Below are 19,217 nucleotides of genomic sequence, written 5' to 3' on the forward strand. Positions count from 1 at the left end.
GTTTCCGATATTTTAAAAATAAAAGATTCTGTCACCCTTGGAAGTTTGATGTAATGATTAATATCACACATTCCAGAGATTTATGAATCAATGTACGTAAGAAACACAATTGGCAGTACTGATCAGATACGGCACTTCTTCGCTGTGGGCCCTTGAAATAATGCGGGTGGTTTAAAACTTTAACATAAATTATTATATATACTTCAGCCAAGTATAAGGGAAACGGGTTTCGGAATACGTTTCGGTCATTCCGGCACCACTGCATCCCTGCTCAAGTTCGATCCCCCCCCATGGGTTGGATTCTCGACATTCGATTTTATCTGCGTATAGTTAATTCCTGTGGCTCGGGGACAGGATGTTTGTGTTCGCGTTCATTTATGTACAACATACCAGCACAGAAAGACGTAATAGTGACCACTATATCCCTCAGGAAGGGCATCGGGTAGTAAAAAGGGTAAAACCCTCAAGAAATACCGTTTCAAATAAAGGGTAGGAACAGGAAGTTACGAGTAAAAGCATGATCAGTCTAAAGAGACCTACTAAGTCAGGAGATACATGAAGTATGTGAGCTATTCCCACAAGATGAAGCTAAATTTTAAAGAGTTACAAAATCTCATCGAATATCAATATTATACAGTTATCCATATATTATAATATTTTACTAAAGACAGATTTGGCAAATTTGTTCGTCCGTCCTACTGGATAAATTTGCTTGATTTTTGTGTTATTCTCTCTGGAATTATGTGCCGGTGAATCATAAGACATTGATAGGTCTATAAGTTCAGCCTTCATTGAGTAATCCTAATACCAGATCATTAAGTGATCACTCCAGTAATTGCAGGGGAAGGCTTATCCTATCCCGCAATACATTCTCTACTTAGCAGGTTGCTAAGCGACTAACACTTTCACTAATATTCTGATGTATGGCATTTTCATCCTTAGCAATGTCATTGCGTGCAGCCATGTTTGATTACTGGACTACCTGTCAAGCCAGAGTGTGTACACTTCCACTGAATCACGGAAGAATACTATTACCTGCTAAATACTCCTTGATTCTCAAATCTTTCCCAGCTTCATGATATTCAACAGATGGAAGTGTATTCGTAATAACTTACATGCTGCTAAGAGAAAAAAGTCTACGTACAAACAGACTCCATCATGGCATACGCCTTAGACATTATCCAGAACGCATATCGAACGATAACCCAACTACACTAGAAATATTGAAGGCCATGCATCATAAAGGTTTGTCTGCCAGCTAAACACGCTCCTTCGAGACTAACCTATGAGCTCAAAAGACAACCGTTCTATATAGAAGAAGTGCGTTTAAAAGTACCATTGCTTTCAACGACACAATAGCAAGCTTTACATCAAGAACTGCAGGATAAAGAAAAGCGAAAATATCGATTGATTTTTACGAAACAGACGGCATGATGACGGCGGAATTGCTGACTACTAACTGCGGCATACCATAATACGCTTCTTATTAAATATTTACAAGACCGTTGAAAAGGGCAATTTGACTACGACAGGCGTATCAAGACGAGTTATCTGACCAATTTATAACGAATGCTGAGGAGCAACATGAATCCACTACTATTTTATTAAATTAATTACCTGGTATTTACTTACCTGGTCTTCTACTTGTACTGAAATGGCACCTCACTGACCAATATGAAGACAGTAGTAACTTACAACAATGGAGTTTCAAAAGAGCACTACAGTGGCTTTCGTAACACGTAAACACATTTCAGAAACGACGAGCATTCAAGGTATACAAATATCTCAAAAATGTTATTAAACACACTTCGCGGGTCAAATTAGACACGATTCATAAATGCACTAATTTATGAGACGGGACGGAGATTGTTAAAGGAATGTGCCCAGTAAAATTAATTACACCGAGATCGATAGATGCAGTCGCTTAATTGCGGCCAGTATCCAGTATTCGGGACATAGTGGGTTCGAATCCCACTGTCGGCAGCCCTGAAGATGGTTTCCGTGGTTTCCCATTTTCACACCAGTCAAATGCTCGGGCTGTACGTTAATGAAGGCCACGTTCACTTCCTTACCCCTTCTAGCCCTTTCCCGTCCATCGTCGCCGTAAAACCTATCTGTGTCGGTGCGACGTAAAGCAACTTGCAAAAAAAATAATTACCGAACTAACAAAATTAAGCACTACACAAATTATTCTTCATGTCAGAGGAACCCAACAGCACTTAGTAGAACATTGCATAACTTTCGGCTTGATATTTATTTTCTATAGTGGTAAGAATCTTGAGGGACACATATTATTTTAAAAATAATACAATTACTCAGATTTACTCTGTTACTTACGTTATTGACGTCAAACTATCAACACTTACGCCCACAAGTACATAACATTGCCCATATGATGAATATGTTAACATGGCGTAATGTTGGTACAACTTCACTTCTAGAGGGAAGTCATTTAGGCTTTAACAACTGCCTTGCCTGTGTTCTCACCTCGCATCAAGCCGATGAACGCCTTGGGCATGTTCTCAAACCCTTCCGTGATGGTCTCGCGGTAGACCAGCTGTTTGTTCTTGACCCACTCCTTCATCTGCTGAATACCTTCATTCCAGCGATCCAACCAGCGATAGACGATGAATCCCTCCATCCTCAACTCCTTGAACACCACCGAGGGCTGCACAACTGGCGCTAAAGCCGGTTCTTTGTCGTCCGCGTTATACGCGCTGATACCACCACACGCGGCGATTCGGCCCCGCGGATTCATGTGACTTAAGACGACGCTGCTCATGACACCACCAACGTTGTCGAAGTAACAATCCACACCGTTGGGTGCCGCCTCCTTCAGCGCCGCGTCCACATCCGTCTTCTTGTAGTTGTATGCGGCGTCGAAGTGCAGGTCCTCCTTAAGCCAGCGTACCTTGTCGTCAGAGCCAGCGAAACCTATCACCTTGCAGCCCTTGATGCGAGCGATCTGACCCACCAGGCTACCTATCGCCCCCGCTGCGCCGCTCACCACCACCACTTCACCGGCCTTGGGCTGGCAGATCTCGAGAAACCCAAAATAGGCGGTATTGCCAGGCATACCCAATACACTCAACGCCAAAGACAGAGGAAATTCACCGAAGTCTGGAAGGAGCCAAATAGGGGTATTAAAAAAGTTAGTTGGTTGCTGTGGGTTAAGAATGGTCTTGGTCTGCCATCCGAGGTCACCCACAACGTATTTCCCAACAGGGAAGTCCTTATTGCGACTTTCAATGATTTTCGCTACTTGACCACCGTCCATTGTACTGCCCGTAGGGCATTGTTTGGCATATAGTCTCATGTAAGGATCTACGCTGAGCCACACAGCTTCGCAAAGGATTTCCTCATCCTTGAGTGGCGGAAGTTCTTCTTCCACCAGCTGAAGACAATTTTCTTTAGGCTCGCCTTGGAAGTGCTTGGCCACGACGAACTTCCGCGTCTTCACCATGTTGAATCGTCCTTTCTCAGCGATCTCTAACACCAGCACTGGTGTATTAACTCTCCTGATAAGTGTCTCGTATTTATACTGCGTGAGCAGACTGTCAGTACATCGTGACTAGACACTTTGATACACAGAGCCAGGCTGTCGCGTGACTTGCCATTTTGACATAAACAGCCTTGCGAGGCACACAACAGCGCACTTATAAGCCGGGCTAGAACCTCACCCAGGCAGGAGATACAGTGTGTATATTCAACTGATCCTCACAGTAGGAGACAGGCAGGATATACGTATATATTCTACTGCCCCTCACAGTACGAGATGGACAGGAGATGCAGAGAGTATATTCAATTGCTCATCACAGTACGAGACAGGAAGGAGATACAGTGTATACATTCTACTGCCCCCTCAAAGTAGGAGACAGGCAGGAGGTACAGTGTGTATATTCTACTGCCCCTCACAGTAGGAAGCAGGCAGGAGGTACAGTGCGTATACTCAACTGTTCCTCAGCGTAGGAGACAGGGAGGAGATACCGGTACAGTGTATATATTTTGCAGCCCAATCACGTTAGGAGACTGGCAGGATATACAGTGTGTATATTCTATTGCTCCTCATAGTAGGAGGCAGGCAGGAGATACAGAGGATGTATTCTACTGCTCATCACATTAGGAAAAAGGAAGGAGACACAGAGGATATATTCTACTGCTAATCACAGTAGAAGAAAGGCAGGACATAGAGTGTGCATATTAAACTGCTCCTCACTGTAAGGGGCAGGAAAGAGATACAGTGTATATATTCTACATCCCCCTGAAAGTAGGAGACAGGCAAGGGACACAGATGATATTTTCTACTGCTCCTCACAGTTGGAGAAAGGCAGGACGTACAGTGTGTATATTAAATTGCCCCTCACTGTAAGGGACAGGGAAGAGGTGCAGTGTATATATTCTACTTCCCCTAAAGTAGGAGACAGGCAAGAGAAACAAAGGATATATAATACTGCTCCTCACAGTAGGATAAAGGCCCGAGATACAGTGTGTATATTCTACTTCCCCTCAAAGTAGGAGACAGGCAAGGGACACAGATGATATTTTCTACTGCTCCTCACAGTAGGATAAAGGCAGGACATACAGTGTGTATATTAAACTTGTCCTGTCATTAGGGGACAGGAAGGAGATGCAGACGATATATCCAACTACACCTCACAGTAGGAGACAGGCAGGAGATACAGAGGATATATATATTACTACTCCTCACAGTAGGAGACAGGCAGGAGACACAGAAGGATGTATTCTACTGCTCCTCACAGTGGGGACATGCAGGAGATATAGTGTGTATAATCTACAGCCCCCGCAAAGTAGGAGCCACGCAGGAGATACAGTACGTATATTCAACTGCTTCTCACACTAGGGGACAGGCTGTAGACACAAAGGATGCATTCTAATGCTCCTCACAGTAGGAGAAAGGCAGGAGTCACAGAGGATAAATCCTACTACTCCTCACAGTAGGAGACATGCAGAAGATGCAGCGTGTATATCCAACTGCTCCTCACAGTAGGAGAAAGGCCCGAGATACAGTGTGTATATTCTACTGCCCCCCACGGTAGGAGACAGGCTGGAGATACAGTGTATATATTGTACATGCCCCTCACAGTAGGAGAAATTCAGGAGATACAGTGTGTATATTCAACTGCTCCTCACAGTAAGAAATGAACAGGAGATACAGTGTGCATATTCAAATGCTCCTCACAGTACGAGAAAGGCAGGGGATACAGAGTATATATTCTACTGCCCCCTCACAGTAGCAGGGAGGCAGGAGATCAAGCGTGTATGTTCAATGGCTCCTCACAGTAGGGGACAGGCAGGGTGTACAGTTTGTATATTCAACTGCTCCTGACTGTCGGAGAAAGGCAGGAGATACACTGTGTTTATGCTACTGCCGCTTCCCAGTAGGTAACAGGCAGGAGATACCGAATGTATATTCAACTGCTCCTCACAGGAGAGAAAGGCAGGAGATACAGTGTGTATATTCTACTACCCCCTCACAGTAGGAGACAGGCAGAAAATTCAGTGTATATATTCTACTGCCCCCACAAAGTAGGGGACATTAAGGAGATACACACTGTATATTCAATATCTCCTCACAGTTGGACACAGGAAGGAGATGCAGGGGACATATTTTACTGCCCCTCGCAGTTGGAGACAGGCAGGGGATACAGTGTGTATATTCTACTGCCTCCTCACAGTAGAAGAAAGGCAGGAGGTACAGTAGATATATTCAACTGTGTTACCTGCGTAACAATTTTTCCCTCTCGGTAAATATTTTTGAATTAGCCACAAGGCTATAGAAAAACTGTGTTCTTAATAGTGATTCGCCGCTTTGTTATTCATTAAGTAATTATTGGTCAAGAATACCCTTCTTTTCAAAACTTATAAGCTGGAAACTTCTCCGCTGAAAAGGTTATTTGTTGTCCAGCTGCTGTAAGCACGTCCTGTCAGTGCCTTACTGTATTCTCCTGCACTCTAGTGGCGTAGTTATGAACTACCTCACGAACTACCTCACCACTCGGTGGCTCTCCCTCTGTGTACATGTGATCGCTGTGGCAGTGGACTGTGGAATCTTGGGAAGAATCGCCATTGCTCTTCTGTGAGAAAAAGGAGATGGATGTGTGGCGCCTCTCTCTCCCCAGGGAGATGATTTGTTCAAAAATGCTCGAGCCCGGTTGAAGTTACATTGGTAGGGCTTTGCCCTAGTGAAACTGCAAGTTATTTTGTTTTATATTCCTCGCCTGGAGATAGTATTTTATGCATTTCTTCAACATACGTAAGTAGAATGTAATGCTGAAGCGTCCTCACAACTACAACTGTATGAAACTGTAAGTGTTGATCCAACTAAACTTTTACCGATTTATTGTGAAAAAAAAAAAAACCTGAAAATTTCCCCGTGTGAAGAGTGTGTGTGCTACACGATGTAATTTGGCGTCATCTAAAAACTAAGTCTTGCCTTGTGGAATTTCGAATTTTTTGGGCTTGGTAACTGGAACTTATAGCATGTGTTATTTACGTCAGTTAACTAGGGGCTTGCGTGCTATGTGAACGAGTTTTTTGAATTCTTCGAAATCGTAATTTGAAAACTTGATGTTTATTTATGGCTTTCTAGGCCTAAACGTTTTGTGGTAAAAGCAAGTATTAACTGGGTTAATTAACCAAACGAGTCGCTGCAGGGGTGTGGGGTTTACGTGTATATTCTGTTCCGGTTCTTTCTTCTTTTCTTGCTTCTCTGTTTAATTTTAATTTTTAAATAAAATACTTCTTTTCTTGGTATTTGGGTGGTTTTCTGCGTCCGGTTTTTCTCTTGTCCTTTGAAAGTTTTCGCCTATTGTTGTTTTGCGGCCTGTGATTGGCCCCTTCCTTCCCTTGACTTATTGTTGGTTGTTGCCATGGCAATGCGAAGCTTGTTGATGTTGTTGAGATGGGATTGATGATTTGAATTGATGTGCCTGTTATGAATTCTGCCTTGTGGGCGGTTTAGTTTGGTCCCTTTTATTTTTCTTTGGCATTTTAATTCTTCCTTCTGCTCATTTTTCTACCCGGTGTCGCGCACCTTATTATTATTATTTCCCTTTTCTTGTTTATCTTTTCGGGAATTTGTACGTAATACCTACCCAACCGTGTAGGGGCTCGTTTGGATATATCCTAAACAAGGTTTTCAGTATAAAAAAACTGTTTCAGTCAAGGTTGTTTTTCAAGGTTGAGAAGATGTATGAAAAACTTAGGTACTGGTCAAGGAAACCTTTCGGTTTGTAAGAAACCTTATGAGTTGATGAGGTGTTTCATTATTCTACGTAGTCTTACTAAGTCCTTTAATTAATTAATTAATTAATTAATTAATTAATTTTCATTATTAACGGTCGACCGTGGGTTTTTTTAGTTTTGAGTTTTAACTTATTATATTTAATTTTAATTTTTCCAGCGAGGATATTCCTTTCAATTTTGTTAATTACTTAATTTTGGTGATTAAATATATCTTGGTTCCCCAAATAAGTGTTGGTGTTTTCCTTTAAGGGGGTGGTAATTTGATATGACCAGGTGCACTTTTATCCGCTCCTCTGGGGTCTCTGGTTTATCTTACGGTAAGTGCCTTTCTTCCTTTCTTATATGTTAGTCTAGCACGTTTCCATGTATATCAACCGTGCCTTGGCTGCATGGTCAGACCCTTTGTGCTGTCACTCGGGGTAATTGCGGCTTTAATTGTTCTAAGTGCTACAACTGCTTCTCACAGTAGGAGACAGGAAGGAGATACAGTGTATATATTCTTCTGTCCCCTCACAGTAGGAGAGAGGCGCGAGATACAGTTTGTATATTCAACTGCTCCTCACAGGAGCAGACAGGCAGGAGATACAGTTTGTATATTCTACTGACCCCTCACAGTAGGAGACGGACAGGAGATACAGAGGACGTATTCTACTGCCCCGTCACAGTAGGAGACAGGCAGGAGATTCAGTGGATATATTCTACTAACCTCTCTCAGTAAGAGACAGGTAGGAGATACAGCGTGTATATTCCACTGCCCCCTCACAGTAGGTGGCGGGCAGGAGATACAGAGGATGAATTCTACCGCCCCTTCACTGTTGGAGACAGACAGGAGATACAGTGTATTGTCCCCGTCAAATTTGATCATTATTAGATCATTTACTACAGGTATACATTGAAAACCTTTTTGTTCGCGAAGAGCTGGATTTATTATTTGGAAAGCTGTGTTAGTACACCAAACTGTTTTCTTTTTTAATTCAGTGGGAGCGAGTATTGATCCGTCTTCGATTGTGCAGGGGTTGATCACGCGATAGACTGGTTGCCAAAGTGAGAAGTTACGTGTGTACCGACCAGCGGGCGAGCAGGTGACAAGCTTCTAGAATAGTCACGACCAGTTACAAGAGACACTGTGAACCAATGATCGTCTTTAGAAACGACACACACTCCAAGCTAAAGATATAAAACCTCGTGCTCTCACTAAATCCCTCGCTTCGACTTCGGATTCCTGCTTATTCTGCGCTGTGCGGCTGACTACGTACTTGCTGTTCATCGGGACCACGTGCAAATCAACTGAGTTATGTAGAGGGAAATCTACTCTGCTAACTTACTGCAGTTATTTACGATAAAGCTTTACGAAGTGTACTTCGAAATTAGTGGATCCAAGTTAAGTTCATTTCTCCACGAGATTATTAAACATTCCGACTGGTGTGTGCAAATTTTAATGCTTACTGTATTAGTTGCAGCTTAACATCTCTGGCACGTGGCGAAGACTCATCCCAACGGATCGTCGTGAACCTCAAGATTGATTCCTCTTCTACAAGATTCAGCGTAATTTCATCGTGGGATGTCTACTGCCGTGTCTCCATGATCTGTTAAATATGTAAGGCATTTCTGGCTGGAGAAGGTGACTGACGGAAATACTGAATGATGAACCGCAACCGGGAATCGAACATCAGCTAAAATTCGGTACCATTTTTAATTGTCTGATATATTTCTCATCTATGTAAAACTAGATGAACTTTCTTCCCTACATAATAGTTCTATTAGTTTTGCAGTAATATGAGTTATTTCCATTTTCATTCTCAAGGTGTCATGGTAGTTGAGTTACATGTGTGACTGAAATTGGAGATCTATTAGACCAGTTGTTGTAGTCGTTCTTTTGAATGAAATCTCAAGTGTAGGATTTAGACATATAAAAATTACAGACCACGCGATAAATTTCACTTGCTTACGCGTGATATTTGAAATATCGTGATATGGAGTTGTACTTAATTTTGAGAAATAGTCTCGAATTGAGTGTCATCTAAGTTCAGTTACAATTCTTTAGGATCATGTCATGTAATTTCACGACATTTCAGGAGGACTGATAGACCTAATAATCACTAATAACAATGAACTCAAGTAGAAAATCGGGTTAAAAATGTAATTTAATGGTCGTGAGCTATAAACTGACGTACAATATTCTCATATGATATTGGAAGTGCTCTGTTCATAATTGCGCCTGGAATATTGGTGATCCTGCGGGATCGTTTGATTTCAGACCTTAACCGTTGTCTGCAAGGACGAAGATCATTTTTGTTGTTTGCAATTTAACAGTGGAAGACAAGACAACATGAAAGCACAAATGCATTTAACTTCAGCAAGGCTATTTTGTTAGTTTTATTGAATGCCTGTGTAAATAAATGTCAGAATGTTGTTTTTAAATTTTATAATTTTTATGCTTGATTGTCATCCCTTTCCCTTAAATGCCTCTAGAAAACAGAAAGCCATGAATGAACGCTCTCCCTTGGGATCTCTCGCTCACTGCCTGGGCTTAGCTTGGCAATAAAGGGGCAGTATATATTATGCTACTGCGTCCTCAGAGTACGAGACGGGTAGGATATGCAGAGGATGTATTCTAGTGCCCCCGCACAGTAGGAGACGGGCAGGAGATGCAGGGGACATGTTCTACTGCCCCTCACAGCAGGAGACAGGCACGAGATACAGTGTATATATTCTAATGCACCTTCACAGCAGGAGACAGGCAGGATATACAGTATATATGTGTCCTCCTCTGTGGTGTACCGGCTAGTGTAATTAGCTACCACGCTCGGAGGCCCGGGTTCGATTCCCGCCTCTGCGACGAAAGTTGAAAAGTGGTGCGAGGGCTGGAAGCGGAGGTCAACTGAGTGTAGGGAGGTTCGATCCCCACCTCAGCCACCCTGGAAATGTTTTTCCGTGTTTTCCCACTTCTCCTTCAGGCAAATGCCGGGATGGTACCTAAGGCCACGGCCACTTCTTTCCTTCTTCCTTGCCCATCCCTTCCACTCTTCCCATCCCCCTACAAGACCGCTTGTCAATACGGTAAGTGAGGCAGCCTGAGTTAGATACTGGTTCTCCTTCCCAGTTGTACAACCCAAAGTCTCAAGCACCAGGACACTACACTTGAGGTGGTAGAGGTGGGATCCCTCGCTGAGTCCGAGGGAAGAACCAACTCTGGAGGGTAAACAGATTAAGAAGGAGAAGAATGAAGAAATAGGTAATGAATATAGAAAGACTGAGAGAATAAAGGATACAATTAAAAAAAGGGAGACTGGTGTTTTACGGACACTTAGTAAGAATGAATGATAAAATGCTACCCAAGAGACTATTAAATCAATTCAATAACAATACAAAGACAAAATGCACCTAGATAGATAGATAGATAGATAGATAATGCCTTTATTGGTGGCGAAGTTAGGGCTCAAGGCCCTCTCTTACACTTAACCACTAGATGAGTATACATATACATATCTTATAATTTCGAATACAAATAAAACAAATAATACTAATAATAATAATAATAATAATAATAATAATAATAATAATAATAATAATAATAATAATAATAATAATGAAAGAATCCTTAATTTTAAAATACACAAAATAACGTACACTTAAGTTATTTAACTGCAGTAATCCATTCATTCATCCCATTCATTCCTTCATTCACTCAACAATTATCCAGCAAGTCAGCGGGATCTACCCAGCAAATGCTCCCGGCAAGCCACTTTAAACTTGCGATGAGAAGGATTTTCTCTAATGTTCGCAGGTAGCGAATTCCATGACCTAGACACAGAGATTATGAAGGAGCGGTTGTACACAGCAGTACGGTTTATAGGTATGGCAAGAGAGGAACCAGATCTTGTATTGTGTTCATGATAGGACGAGAGGTAAGAAAAAGATGAAGACAGATAGTCGGGAGTATTAGTGTAAAGAACTTTGTGCAGTAGCGATAGCATGTGAAGTTCACGGCGCTGGTGCACTCGAAGCCACGACAGCTCCTTATAATAAGGTGATACATGAGCATCATATCGCAGATTAACGATATATCTTATGCAGCTGTTCAGGCTCCGGTCCAGTTTCTTGTTACTGTCCCAGGTTATTCCAGTCAACACAGTGTCACAGTAGTCAAATATAGGTAGTATAAGAGAGCGAATTATTTGTACTTTAAGTCGAACAGAGAATATATTAGCGAATCGTTTCAGGGGATATAAGCTTTCATGTACTTTATTGCATGTGCTTATCACCTGTTGAGTCCAGTTTAGAGTCTCAGTCATGATAATTCCTAAGTTGGTCACTGAAGTAGAGTAGGGTATGATTTTATTGTTTAAAATTATTGGGGGGATGTTCTGTTGCTTGAAGGAATAAAGGTTTTTACTGGAACCGATAATAATAACTTGAGTCTTATTTGGATTCATTAATAAACTGTTTTTATTTGCATAGTCACTAAGATGTTGAAGGTCAGAATTTATTTTAGTAAGTGCAGTATCAATATCACTCGGTTTTGAATGATAGTAAATCTGTATATCATCCGCGTACACTTGCAATTTGCAGAATTTAAGAGCTTTTGATATATCATTAATTTGGATGATAAATAGCAGTGGTCCAAGAACCGACCCCTGAGGGACGCCGAGGGTCTTCCTTTGCCATCCTGAACTCAAATTTCCAACTGTTACACGTTGCCGGCGATTTTCAAGATAAGATAAAAAGAAACGAAGTGATACACTGTTAAAATTTAGCTCTCGAAGTTTCTGCAGTAGTAACTGAGGATTAACAGTGTCGAAGGCACTACTGAGATCTAATAATGTCAATACAGCCACGTCCCGTTGGTCCATTGCACGTCTGATATCATCTGTCACTCGTAGTAAAGCTGTCGCAGTGCTATGTCCTTTCCTGAAGCCGGATTGAAAGGGATTCAAGAGGGAATGCTTGGTAAGGTATTCAGTAACTTGTGTATGAACTAGACGTTCAAGCACCTTGGATAAGGGTGGTAGAATGGATACTGGACGATAATCTGAAGGAGAATCCATCTTGAAGCTCTTCGGGGTGGGTCTAATTAGTGCATCTTTCCAAACATCTGGGAAAACTCCGTTTGTCAGGCAGTAGTTAAATATATGAGTTAGTGTTGGCAGAACAGCTCCTAAAATATCCTTAATAAGCGATATAGGAATGTCATCATTACCTGTGGCATTAGATGTTATAGCGTATATCACACGTTTAACTTCATTCGAGCTGACATTTCTAAAAGAGAATTGCTCATACACAGGCTGCTCTTGTAACAAGGGTAGTGAATTTTCTGGGAAGGAGGTAGAGGCTATTCTTGGCCGTGCGAAATGATCATTTAAAACATCTAGCGATATGCTTGGCACATGTTGCTCTACGGCTTTACCTATACCTAACGTGCGTAATTTATTCCATTTTTGTCTCGGGCTGTTTTTGTTCATCAGTTCCTGAAAGTATTTATATTTAGCATTCCTAATTAACTGCTTTGTTCTGTTTCTCAGAATCTTGTATTGCTGGAAATCGTCTGTGTCATGCGTCTGTCTGTATTGTCTGTACAGTTTGTCACGACTGGTCATAGCAGATCTTATCTCGGCCGTTAGCCAAGCGGAAGAATGGCGGGTGATTCTTACCTGTTTCTCTGGTGCGTGCTTGTCAAATATTTCCAGTACCAGTGAATTGAATTTGTTTACTTTAGAGTTAATGTTCTGAAAATTACGTATACTATCCCAAGGCAAGTTATATGCATCGTAGCGTAGTTTATTCCGGTCCATATGTCGTAAGTCCCGTATTGTAATGTAGCGTGGTTTGTACTTAGGTATTCGAGTAGAATAACACACGTACAGTAGGTCATGTGAAGAGATGCCAGGAGCATGGATCTGTCCGTGCTTAATTACTTTTTGAGGTTGATTTGTCACAAGAAGATCAATTAAGGTATGACTTGTGCGGTCAGAGTAATGAACATGATTAGTAGCGTTGAGGGGTAAAATTGTCATGTTTGTAGCGATAAATAAATTCAGTAGATTTTTCGCGTCACTAGTCTGCTTCAAAAGGTGAGTGTTAAAGTCGCCCATGATTATAATGTCATCGTATGCCGAGATAAGATTTGCTAATGCCTCTTCAAAATCATCAGTCTGTCTTATTTTAGGCGGCTTGTATACAATCCCTATCAATATCTTTTTATGGCAGTCTAATTCTACAAACATAAATTCCGGTCGCAGTGTAAGTCGTGGGTCAGAAGTGGAAATTATCTTACATTTCAGGTCATTTCTGTAATAAAGTAGAAGTCCACCACCTATTTTGTCAGTGCGGTCATGGCGTAATATTGAGTATCTGTCAAGGTTAGCTGCCGATGATGGCATGTCTGTACGCATCCAGCTTTCACTGATTCCAATAATATGTACATTGTTCACTTCAAAAATAGCCTGTACCTCCTCCATATGAGCTAATAATGACTGGCCATTTAGGTGGCAACAATGTAACGATCGCGGGTGGCTACTGAGCTGCTCTTGCAACACAAGTCCTGTTGTAGGTGGTAGGGACGAAAGAGAAGGGGAGGGTGAGGGCTGTGGAGAGGAATGCAGGTCAATAGTATTACCGTTATACTGGTCAACAATCATGTGAAAGTAAGCAGTATGAAAAACAAAACTTAAGTAAGATGTAAAATAAGCTTACCCCAGCAACCTGGTGAGTAGATTCACTGACTTTCACAAGCACACACATACACACACACAAATATAAATTAATTATCGGTACTACACACATAATTTCTTTCTCTTAATTTCACGAGTTCATCCTACTCCCTGCAATGTTTTTAACTGTGCCATCGTCACTAGAAATACCTAAAAATATGAAAGAAGTGAAGTGCCGAGTTCGATTTCGAGGTCCACTCAGCCTATGCGATTATAATTGAGGAGGTACCTAATGTTGAGATGGTGGCGCGTTCTAAAAAGCCAAGAATAATGGTCGTGAGTTTTCGTCATGCTGACCACGACCTCTTAATCTGCAGGCCTTCAGTTGGAGCAGCGGTTGCTTGGAAGACCCTTCGGAGCTCTTGTGCTGTGGGGTTTGATTCTTAGAGGAGAGGACTAGCAAGTGAAAGGATGAAGGAGTGATGGAGTGGAAAGAACGCTAACACAGTCGCTTATCGTGGTCCTTGGATGGCCGGTACCTAACTACGTGACGTCCTTTATTCCTTCATGGCCTCCAGGTAAACTGCTTTGATGATCAGGCCCGAAGTGGAACTCCTAGGATGAAACTCCATAATCCTTAGCACTGGAATCTCCTTGATAACTACAGCACACAACACATACATTTAGGCCCGTTACGAACGTGTGCTTCAAACGAGCACTTCACGGCCCGATTTTTGATCCTATGTCCCGGGATCAGAAATACTAATACAAGGTGATTACTTGAACACCCACATTTAGTTTAGTAATGACACATTAGACCGGTCGAGAAAGCTAAGAATAACGGCCGAGAGGTTCCGTCGTGCTAACCACACGACACCTCGTAAACTGCAGGCCTTCGGGCTGAGCAGCGGTTATTTGGTATTCCCTGGTCCTTCGGGGCTGTTGCACCATGGGGCTTGGTTTGGATAACTCATTAGTGTCAAACAATGTGCCTTTGCTTACAATATTAATTGTTAACGGGGATTCCAGCAGTCCTTTCTTTATTTTCCTCGGTTACAGAAATAATACACTAATAATAACAATAATATCAGCTCAAATCAGTGCTCTAAATTACGGTCAAATAACCCTAACGCGAATTATAATATACCATCGATATCACTTCTCATACAGTGGCGGTTCGTGACATTTTACTCTGGCAAGGCTGTGCCGTCATCTCCTTCCCCCCCCCCCCCTCCTACAGCCCAGTTTTCACTGGCCAGCACCACGATAATTGTAGATGAAATATAATAATAATAATAATAATAATAATAATAATAATAATAATAATAATTTCGTGTGGCTATTTCTAGCCGAGTGCAGCCCTTGTAAGGCAGACCCTCCGATGAGGGTGGGCGGCATCTGCCATGTGTAGGTAACTGCGTGTCATTGTGGTGGAGGATAGTGTTATGTGTGGTGTTTGAGTTGCGGTGATGTTGGGGACAGCACAAACACCCAGCCCTCGGGCTATTGGAATTAACCAATGAAGGTTAAAATCCCCGACCCGGCCGGGAATCGAACCCGGGACCCTCTGAACCAAAGGCCAGTACGCTGACCGTTCAGCCAACGAGTCGGACAATAATCCGATGACACTGGCTAAATACTGTAGGCATCTTCTTCCGAGGCAGAACGATCACGTAGCGAAAATCAGATAATATCGCGAAGCGGAAAAAGGTAGGAACTTAAAGCACCGCAAATCCGGAAGCATTACAATCTACATACCCTTAAAACATCGACAATAAACATATACCTTATGTTCACAAAACCACAAAATTCATGACTCGATATGCTTTTCAGGTTGAGGTTCAAAAAAACATAGGCTAATATGTTACAACACATGAAGCGAAGTGAAGTGAAGTGTCGTGAAGACAGCAGAAAGAACACCACTAACAAGAAAACTCAACAACTGAATCCGAAAAACAATTCTAGTAGATTACGAAATGTCAGTCAATTGTTATTATAAGTGTAAAGTTCGTACTTTGATGATGATGATGATGATGATGATGATGACGGGATGAAGATACACATGAAAATAATACAGAAAGTAGGTAACGATACCTTAGCTCACTGGCTTGTATACAAAATCCATTCTCCTCTCCTTCTGCTCTGCGAAGTGTTTGATGACACGTTCGTCGAAGTTAGGAACTGCCAACAGCTGTTTGTCGATGGAGCACATAGCAAGCGCGTTAGGTCGGTCTTCCTCCATGGTATTCCTAATGAACGACTTAATCCTTTTCAGCGTAGAGAAGCACCTTTCATTTTCTGACGTTGTCATCGGAATTGTACAAATTCGTAATAAATTGACTCTGGAAGAAGTACTTCCAGTTTGCTATCACAAATGCATGTCAGAAGTGTTAGGGCACCTGAAGCGTTAGCAAAATCACTTCTGCCGTATAAAACTGAGAGTTCATCCCTTAGTTCAATTTGGTTAATAGGAAATAATCTAGCAGCAGTTTCAAATGCAGTTTGCGGGAACAGTATCCTATACCTCGGAAATAAACTAGGCTGGAAGAGTCTGGCAACATACAGATGGTCACTGAACAAAAAACGGTCCTCTATCCCGGATAAAATAACATCGCACACCTCTCTCGCTGCAATCTTTCTATTATCTTCAAACCGTGCGCGTTTCTGACTTGAGCCTGCTGGATTTCCATCGGTGGTGTCTGTGCCATTAAGCCAGTGATGGTCGTAATCGAGAGAGTTTCTGACTCGCACCGATAACTTGAAATCAGATATACTTTTTTGAGCTTTTATACTATCAATTTCGCGGTGCTGAAGCTCGTTGAATAGAAAGTGACAGTGAGGCATACCTTTAGAGAATAGCTCTAGCCAGAATAGAAAATCGGGATCCTTCAGTAGATTCCTTAGGCCTACGGCTTTTCTCACTGTCGAATAGTCATTATTGTCATTGGCGATCTTCTCGAGACACTCAGATATTTTATTTCTGTACATAAAAACCATACTTACACATCGTGCCTTGAAGTTCCACCTTCTGGTGGCATTTCTTGGGATGCGCCTTTTTACCACTTCGTCCAAAACAGCAGTTCGTTTCGCAGATTTTGAAAAAATTATGAAAACCCTCCTAAATTACTAAAATAGATCCTGACCTGCTTATTCTGAGTAGCACATCGCTCAACAATTAAATTTAATTGATGCGCGTAGCAGTGCACAAAATGAGCGGTTTTGTAAACGACCTTGACCCTTGCTTGAACGCCAGTCTGCCTTCCACTCATTACTGAATGGCCGTCGTACGTCTGCGCAATGACTTTGTCCGGAGTTTGGTCCAGCTTAAGTTTTTCCAACTCCTGGAATACTGCAGAGGTAATGCCTTCTGACGAGTGATTATCAGGCAACACAAAAATTATGAATCTTTCATTTATTTTGCTACCCAGATCGTACCGTATAACAAAAACCAGTTGAGATAAGGTGGAACAATCGGTGGTTTCATCAACTTGAATTGCCACAAATTTGTTTGAGAGATTTCTTCCGAAATCATTTGATGGCACACGGCATAGATTGAATTCAGAAGCTCGTTATGTATGGTATTACATAACCCAACAAATACTCTGTTATTTGCTCTTTCGATATGTTCTTTCAGTGTGCTGTCTAGCTCTGACATTAAATTGACTAAACCTCGAAAAATGCCTGGGTTATCAGACGTGTATGTCTCATCGTGGCCCCTGAGCGCTAGTTCAAACTTCCCACAGAACTTAATAGCATCAATTAATTTACTAAGAATGTATCGATTCTTCGAAACCTGTTCATTTGATTGTTTAATTTTAAGTCTGTATGCACTGTCTAATTGGTATCGAATATCTACTCTACCAAGCATAGCAAATTCAATACCAGCATTTATATGATTCTCGCTCATTTTATGCTTTTTCACTTTTTCACCTAGGTGTTTTATGTCTGATACCCCGACTGATGTCCATGGAGCGTCAACGACATTCATTGATGAACAAGAGTAACAGAAGAACGCATTCCTTATCTAACATTCGCACAGCCAGTCAGCCTGCTTATAAAGTGACGGACTGAATTTCCTAGTATATGCATTTTTGTTCTTGTAACTCTTCTGTTCTTGTGCAATATTTAAATTCGGTCGAGGAGGCCCTAATTTCTTTAATTCTATCCTAAGTTTAAAACTTAAATTCCCGTCACTATTTAAAATACTATTTACAAAATTCATCTTCCTTGTCTTCCTAAATTAAGACTGTAACATTTAGTTTTCAAATGGGCAGTTTAGTACTAAACACACGAATGAAGATATTAACACGACACTTAAAACTGAAGGTAGAATTTACAATGTTATTTAAACTATTATGGTGCCGTAGTTTTATCTACTGAACACTTGCACAGCAACACTACACTACAATGGCATTTCAACACACACACATTATCGCGTACTTTCAAGGAGGTATACCGCGATAGTATTTGCACGACCCAGGGCAGTATGAACAAGGAAATTCCCAATAGAAGGTCGTAGCAACACGTCAGCAAGGTCAGGTGGATAAAGAATAAATAAATTACTACTAAATAAAATAAGTTACTACTGACTAAAATAAAAACAACGATTCGAAGGAAATTAGGAATTTAATAGGAAATGAAATATTTAAAAGTCTTTCATTAATATAACTCTTTTGGAATAGTAAAAGGTAAAATTGCGAGATCTCGTTTTTAAAAAAAGTAAAGAAAACCTTTAATCAGACCTTGGGATCGCAGATCTACACCTAGCAAATTACAGCAAGTTAATGCAACAGAAAGTAAAACTTGACTGTAGCACAAGAGGAGAAAACGGTTTCTTATGAGACTATCTCTGGTCACCAAAGAGAAAACTCCATACAATATTTCACCAGAACAAGTTCATAAAGGATAATACTCAGAAACAGAATTAATTCAGAAATTAATAATAAGGCAGAACGAAACTTATAAGGAAATAAACATTAAACTCTTAACACCAATCTCGCGGTTAACTCAACAGTATTCCCATTCACATCATAAGTCAACATCATATACTTCACAACCCCCAATAATCCTCGCTACAGAGAACGCCCGTCAGTTGTTAGCTCATAACAGAGAGCTACATCACAGCAATGTTTACAAGTACTGTCATAGTAACGGGGTCACATGACCGAAAGAAAATGGCTGCTCATCAACAACCGAGGTAGTCAAACGAACCGCTTTCTGCTCACTAACTAACTTATCTCCAGGATGAACCATTAACACACTCCAAAAATCAAAAGACGTTAAGAATAAACCCACCCAAAA

The 19,217-nt window shown here is 41.4% G+C and overlaps 1 pseudogene; it reads right to left on the reverse strand.

Moving 5' to 3' along the window:
• Window positions 1-2,252: 2,252 nt before the first annotated feature.
• Window positions 2,253-3,474, reverse strand: LOC136875426 (prostaglandin reductase 1 pseudogene; annotated as a pseudogene).
• Between the last annotated feature and the right edge of the window lie 15,743 nt (window positions 3,475-19,217).

The sequence above is a fragment of the Anabrus simplex genome, chromosome 6, assembly GCF_040414725.1.
Source record: "Anabrus simplex isolate iqAnaSimp1 chromosome 6, ASM4041472v1, whole genome shotgun sequence".
Lineage (NCBI taxonomy): Eukaryota > Metazoa > Arthropoda > Insecta > Orthoptera > Tettigoniidae > Anabrus > Anabrus simplex.